The 7,988-nt window shown below is 42.2% G+C and overlaps 1 protein-coding gene across 2 annotated transcripts in view; it reads left to right on the top strand.

Moving 5' to 3' along the window:
• The window catches only part of NCOA5 (nuclear receptor coactivator 5), a 30,607-nt gene that overhangs the window by 604 nt on the left and 22,015 nt on the right, over positions 1-7,988 (top strand). The gene's annotated exons all lie outside the window — the stretch shown is intronic.

Genomic DNA, 7,988 nt, shown 5'->3' on the forward strand with positions numbered 1-7,988 from the left:
GCGCAGCGGGCAAACTGAAAGCTGTCCCCTTCGCCGCCGCCGCCCCATGAACACATCCCCGAGGCGCCTCCTTGCCATGTAACACCCACTCCTTTTCGCACCGAACTTATCCGCGTCAGCCCGCACACAAACCCGCTGTCACTCCTGCCCCCCCACCCCAACCCTGCGCGACCACGGGCTGGGGCCTTTTCTTGTCTTGAAGGACGCGGTTCTCAGATTCACTCCTCCTGCGTGACCCCCCGTGCCGCTACCCACGAAATGTTTCTTCCCTTTGTGTCTGGAAAGTTTCCCTCTCCTCCCTCTTAAACGTATGTGATGAACGCGGAAACGTGGCTCCCAAACCGGATCGTGGAAAGCCAGTTATCTTTCTGGTGCTCATTAAAACCCTAGTCATAACGCCTATAAAAAAATCAACATCGCGTCCTTGTTCCTCCTGAAATGATTCTGCGTTCCGTACTTCAGGAGCCGCTGCCCTTGCCTCTGGGCACAGGATTGACCTCTGAGGCCCAGCCGGTCCGGGCAGTGAGTGCCCCGGGCACTTCAGGAATGGCATTGCCCTAAGCCTGTCTGGGTCGAACTTGTCATTGTTCACTTCTGGGGCACCAAGAGAACTGACCCCGAGGGCGCCTGCCACCCTGCCGCAGCTTGCTTGCCACCGGTGATGTGGTAGCTCCCTGCCGGCTCTCAAAATGCTGTTTCGACGAATGTTTTCGGCTTCGGACCACTCCAAGGCTAATATTGTCCAGACTGAGTATTTACTTGGTGTGGACGCTCTGAAACCTGCAAAGCCCATAGTCGACATTGTGGGTGCTGGAGTTGACTTGGTTAAATTAACTTCCATTTCTTCCTAAGTTCTGATTTTGCTTTTCTCTTAGCTCATCACTCTTTTGTGTCTCAGACCTTTGACACGGTCTCCTGACTTCAAGCATGGAGAAGAGACATAATGTGCTAGAGAAACCATGTACAGCGCTCTGGAATAGTCTAAGTGCAGGTTCGAAGACGACCAGTTCACTTACTGATACATTAATACCCTGTTCTGTTTATAGTCTGTTCATAAACTGTGTGTGTGAGAGAGCGCGCGCGAGTGTGCACAGATGCTGGCTGATTCCTTGAAAGAAACCAGGTCAGCTCAAGGGTTTTCCCTCAAATACTGTTTTGTTTTGCTTTTTAATTTAAAAACCTATTGTCTGAACACAGTATAGCATGTAAAAAGCCACTTAGATGATCTTCAATTTTTAATAAGCAGTGCTATATGAGGGTAAAAAAGAGAATTTTATTTTACTGAAGAGGCTATCAGAACTTCAACAAAAGGAGCCTCATCTACCTGTGCTCAAAAGCTAAGAACAGACGTTGTTGGAAAAGGCTTAAAAGTTTAGTAAGAGCATGATGCTTTGAAACTTCATTTTAAATAACCCTGGCAAGCATTCCATGTCTGTGGCCTGCAGATGGCAGTGCCTTTGGATGGCATGTTACTGCAGTGAAAATTACTGGGATTCAATTGTGCTCTTAAGAATGGGAAACCTTTGAAGGGAGTATGCCCAACTTGTTATGTACCTTTAGTTTACATCATAGAATCCCAAGCTTACTTGGCCTACTGTCTCCTTTTCAGGGGAAAGCCACCCTTCCCCCAGCAATGAAAAACTTTATACTTGAGCCCACAATACCAGGATAAAGTATAGGCATCTCTTTTTGCAGCCGCCCCCTTTCTTGGGCCAGTGTGGGGTGGAATATAGCCCACTTTGGGAAGCATTGGTTTGTATTGTTGCTTTGCTTTGGACTTCCCCACGTGAAGAATGGAATATCTATTTCCAAACTCAACATTACCAGTAGATTAATAACATATACAGCTAGTAGTGCATGTGGTTCACAAAACAGACTTACAAGTACCAACTCGTTCCTGCCAATTTTGTGAGGCAGTTAGGCTAGTACTTTTATTTAGTTATTTTGCCTTGGAGAAAGCAGGAGAATCTGAGAGGTTAGATTCTTGTCCAAGGTCACATATTTAATAGGAAAATAAAAGATATCAGAACAGTTTCATGGATTTAAGCAAAATTGGGCAATGTTGAGGTAAAGTGATGGCTTTACCCCAGAACTTAGAGACTTTACATGCTGGATATGATAACCATGTACAACGGAGCTGTCTGAAAGGTAGATTTGACATTCTCCCATGGAACACTTTGAGGTACTTGTGTTCCCCACAATGAACCACCTCTACTGTGCTGTTTGCTTTCTGGGCCTTGTGGTTTCCTATTGATTATGGTGTGCCTTTGAGACAAGTGTTTTTAAAGCTCAGTGTCAGCCTTTTTGGTGCCAAAGATTTGTCCTGTGAACAGCATACACATTTGTGTAAACTGCCTATTTACACAGGATTAGAATATCAAGAAATTAAAAGGATAGTGGCCAACAGAAAATTGCCCTCTGTGTTACCCTCACTAATGAGAGGCACTCATGAGAAAAACAGGGGGAAGCCACTGTGAAGCAGCAGCATATTATAGAAATATGAAGTATATTGACATCTAAATATATAATACCAGCATGCCTGCTGCTTTTAAATGGTGGTTTTATTGCCACCAGATATAAGTATTTATAGGAATGGTCATTTTCATTCTTTATGGGGTCACTAACAAAGATAATAGGTCTGTGGGGGGAGGTCAGATGCTTAATCCTCCCTGAAGGCAATCTGTGAGCCTGCTCCCTGCTGCTGGAGACAATGGATTACTTCTCCCTAAAGCTTACAACCATTGCTTTGTTCCTGGAGGTGGAGTTCACACCCTACTGATAATGGTTCATATAGAGATCCAGAAAACAGGTCAGGGTTAAACTGCCATCCTAATTCTAGGATCTGCACATCTTGTCACATGTATACCCCCAATCCCTCCTCTTCCTATTGGGTGTGTGTCCCTAGACCACCCCCTCTCATTGCTGCATAACCTATAGTACAGCCCCTTCCTGTGATGTATGTCTTTACCTGTAATTAGTGGGCTTGCACGCCCCCAAAAGGTATATAGGCCTGGGTCAGCAATGGAAAGCTTCTGTCTCGCTGGTCTCTCCCTCTCCCTCCTCCTCCTACCCCCGTCAGTCTCTCCTCTCTTCCCCCTCTCCTCTGTCCTCCTTCCCTTCCCCCTCTCTCCTCGTGGACCACCAAGTGGGGCTGAGGTGAGCATGCTACCATGGTAATGTGTCTGACTGCATTATTTTAATATCTCTTCTATCACTCATGCTCTCGATGACTTTAATATATATCTCAATTGTGCTTACTGAATCTGTGGGTAGTGGTGGGGGGCTGGGGCCCCCTCCAACTTTATACTATATAGATCAAGTAGACAAATTACTTTTAAGCAAAAAATTCCCCTCAGAGAATCAGGTCATATAATCATTGACCTATATATAAAACAGTTGGCAACTCTAGGCAGGGGTTAGGGTACCTCATATTGAACAAAAGCACCATTACAAAACAAAGAGCTTTAGATCTTTAAACCAAACTTAATTGCCATTGAGTCGATACTGGTTCATAGTGACCCTAAAGGACAGAAAAGGGGTTCCAACACTACTTTTCTGGGAGCAGATAGCCTTTCTGGGCTTGAACTGCCAACCTTCAGGTTAACATGCCATCTGTAAGTTATCTTGAGTAAGTTTTCTGGTTAAATGTGGAGTGATTAAATTACTGAAGATTAATTTGATAATGCAGATAGTAGAGAAGCTTTTGAAAATTCAAATTTATAAGTATTTTGGCCTTTGGGTGTACTTCATTGTGTAGTTAGAGATTGAGATCGTTATAATATTTTTTTTTAAATCCCCCCCCAAAGCGGTGTATTTAAATATTTTTACAAAACAACCTTATCACCTGTATGGCCAGAATAATACCAGGCCCGCTTCTAGCCGCAAGTGACCTTGAATCTCCCCCACCAGAGCGGAGCTGACCAGAGCTAGCTGAAACAACTAGCAGCAAGTGGCCTTGAATCTCCCACACACACCTGCGGAGCTGACTAGAGCTGGCTAATGGCCCACTTTATTCTCGGCCTGCCGCTCTGCACCCTTCAAGAGTACACCCGGAACCAGGAAGACACCTTATAGTCCCAAAACCCAGACATACCTGTCCATATATAAGCACCACCCCTGTAGCCTGGGGTGCAACTCCCCCAGCCTGGACACTGTGGACCGCCCAGGCTGGGTTTTCTCCCCAATAAAACCTGCTTGCTCTAATTTGACTGATTTGGTTTCTGGCGCCTTGCAACTACCTTACATCACCTTCAAAGTACTCCCCATTGCACCTGATACATTATTTGTCATATCTGTGATTCCATTCTTGGAAATATTTTTCAAACTCATCTGTTTAGATGGCTGACAGCACCTCCCTCGTTTTTTTCTTCATCTCTTGTATGTCATCAAATCACTGCCCTTTCATGTCCCTCTTCATTTGTGGAAACAAAAAGAAGTCGCATGGAGCTAAGTCATGTTAGTAAGGTGCAGGGGCATGTTGTTTTTTGCCAGAAACTGGTGCACTGAGATGGTTGCATGAACAGGTGTGTTGTCGTGGCAAAACCAGTCCTTCATCTGCCACATATCAGGCTTTTTTGTCACATACTTGTTACACAATCTTTTCAGAACCCCTAAATAGAAAGCTTGATTAACAGACTGGTCTGGTGGAATGAACTCCAAATGCACTACGAGTCGAAATTTCTGTCCTAGTCAATATTTTCATCTGTGAGGTTGACGGATGTCCAGAATGAGGCTTTTGATCGGTCAACATTTCGTCTTTTTTGAAACAAGAATACTACTCTTAGTTTTCCCATTACACTGTCCTTATAAACTGTTCAACAACACAACCGTTTCTACGGCATTTTTCCCCCAGCAGGAAACAAAATTTCACCACTATAAGCTGTTCTCTTAAATCAGCCATCACAAAAAAATAAGATTTGAGTGAAACTTATGAAAAAAATTCAGTTTGCACAGAGAACCTTCCCAGGCGACACCACTGGTTGTCCTGACTCAGAGTGAGGTGTTCAGTGCTCACCTAGTGGGAACAATGTGTACTAGGAAAGCTCTGCCCAATGCAATTCTGGTTGTTGTTTTGTTTTGTTTTGTTTGGGGTGGGGGGGGGGTAGGCCTCGTGTTTAAGATCAGAGGTAATAGAAAAAGTTTACTTTTGATTTTTCTTTAGAAATTGTCTTTGATGTCCAAAAGAGAAGCATGATTTATATACAATTTACAACTTATAAATGTACACCTAAAGTTAATGTAAGAAAGTTTATTAAGCCTAGACTCACTGCTATTAAGTCAGTTCCAGTGCATAGTGGCCCTTTAGACTTTCCAAGACTATAAATCTTTATGGAAGCAGACTGCCACATCTCCCACAGAGTAGGCGGTGGGTTCCAACTATTGTACCACTAGGACTCTCAAATGTACATCTACTCTTCACTTAGCAAGTATCCCCTTATCTGATATTTCATATTTACAATAAAAGTAGAAAAATGTACACCAACTTTTTCGTGCATTCAAAAACATCTGACAGTAACAAATGCCAGCCAAGAGTAATACTGGCTGGGGTGGCTAAGGTTATGTGTCATGTTGCCTGAGCTGTAGTTATCAATGATAAAACAGTTATGTACTAATGTAATCTGTCAGTTATGTGATGGTATAATCTTCCATTTCACAGAACAACCTGATCTTTGGAACTGGGCCATGTTAATAGTAGTTGGTACATAACTGAATATTTCCTAGACTAACTCAAATGTTCTTTGGGTTTTGACCAAAAAAAAAGTAGTAAGAGCAGTACAATGGAGTAAGCTCAGAGCTTTACATGGATTGAGTTAGTTTCCCAACAAAATTCTCATAGGACAGCCCTTTCTATACCACTGGGGAATAAGCAGACACTGTTGTGATGAGAAAAATTTATCAGTATACTTTCCTAACCTTTTTCACGCCAGTCATCTTACAATGTTCTTAAAACGTCTTCATAATAATCCCCTGGGATGAACCTGTGTCCTTTGCACAAAAATCTGTCAAGATGCCCTTTGGGGGGTCCCAAAAAACAATTGTCACACCCTTCTGAGCTAGCCTCTCGGCCTTGAATTTAATTGGTTCAGCAAATCCCCTTGGAGGCCTCTTTTCATTGGACCTTTGTTGTAAGGCATCCTGGTGAGACTAAGGTGCATTACTGAGAGAACTTGTCTGTTGCTATCCACTAATTCAGAAACATACTTAAACATGTTTATTCTGCATGAATGGGAACCCTAATAGCAATCGTACTCTTGTATATATCAGGATGTCTTAGACATACATATTTAGGATGAAATTTAATTTCTAAATCGGCCACAGTAATAGATTGACAATAGCAGGCAGGTCATAAGTGTAGATAAGATTGAAAAGAAATGATACCCCTCCTAGCTAGGATGGAGCAAGACACCCCAGATTACTAATTGACAACTCTTATATGTGGCTGGATTTGCATTAATGGTTGGTTTTAAGCAAATCCTTAATGATCATTGAACGAGGGGTGTTGAGAATAGTTTAGACTATGTGGGCTTTTCCTGTTTAAATTTTGTCAATTTACACCAGTGGGTGTGTTCACCTTGAGAACAAAGAAAGCAGACCTATCAAGACTCCATGATCTGTATCAACCTTAGTTTGGTGGCTCCAATCTGTTTTTAGTGGTATGGATGTAAAATGTGTATGACCATTTTTCTCCTTTTTATTTAAACTTGAAAGTAAAATTCCTTGAAGAAGCTGGAGGTCTAGCATAACAATACTGACAGTTTGTAGAAGTTAAATGTTGGCAATGTGGTTAGTTACTTGCATTTTCAGTATGCTTTTTAAATGGTCAGGTAAAATTGTAAAGTGGCAGGCACCACACTCTTCTGTGGAGTGGTTGGCGCACCGCCCTCATAATTAGATGTGGTGATTATTCATTCTAGATCTCTGGAAACTCTTGGATTCTACTTCCTTTGGAAATATCAGTGTGGTTTTGCCTTCTGTACTATGACCATGATTATACTTTTCTAGATCTTAACCCTGGTCATGACATTAAGGTTTGTGGGTTATTTCTCCTTAAATGTGAAGGTTTGGGGAGATTTGCAAATGGAGGAGTTAACTATATATTATGATATGTAAACTAAAGGAATACATTTAAAAGTGGCAGTTCTCAAACTCCTACCCAAAGTCCTTGGAGAAACTTGTTAAAATACAGGTTCCTAGTAACCTTGGCTTCCAAAAGTTTGGGGCTGGGCCTAGGGATTCTGATATTTAACTATATCTTCCCAGGTGATGCTAATATATCTTTATTTAAGAAATGTTACATAAAGAATGGGCTTTTATTTATATACACACACATAGGAACAAAAGTGAGGAACAGTGAACTAATAGATGGCTATTAATTATTGATTTTCCTGGGCATCACTCATTTTATATTCCTTTATTGAAGTTAGAATGACCTTTTTAAATAATCTCCCAACTCTTCCTTTCAGAGGCAAGTCATTGATCTGTGAAGAACATTACTGTGGTGGATAATATTTTAAAACTTCGATAATTTGGCTTCACTGAGATTCTGTGAGTTTAATTCATAACAGACCCTCCTGCCACCAGTTTCTCGCATGTCTGAAGCAGGGATCTATCTGTCTTTTGCTGTCTTGATGTAGTCTGACTCTGCTTTCATCAGTCTTTTTACTCTCCTTTCTTCCACTATCCCTTGTTCCTACAGGGAACTTCCTATTATATTTCTAAATTACTATGTCCTTCACACCGTTTCTTTGCTTTTACTTTCACAGGACTGGGCTGCTTTCTGGTAAGTTTCTACTCATCCTTCAGGGCCCAGTTTAAATAGGACTTACAGTCCTCCTGTCTCCCCACCACCACCCTGTTCTTCCCAGTCTCCTCCCTGGCCCGCCCACATACACTAAGTTAATTTATTCCTACTACCAGTTGTCATCAGTCAGATCTGACTTATGACCACCCCAGGTGTGTCAGCAGAACTGTGCTTCTTGGGGTTTTTG

This window comes from Echinops telfairi, unplaced genomic scaffold (genome assembly GCF_000313985.2).
Source record: "Echinops telfairi isolate 266 unplaced genomic scaffold, ASM31398v2 ScPeMD7_5592;HRSCAF=6446, whole genome shotgun sequence".
NCBI classification, from domain to species: Eukaryota; Metazoa; Chordata; class Mammalia; order Afrosoricida; family Tenrecidae; genus Echinops; species Echinops telfairi.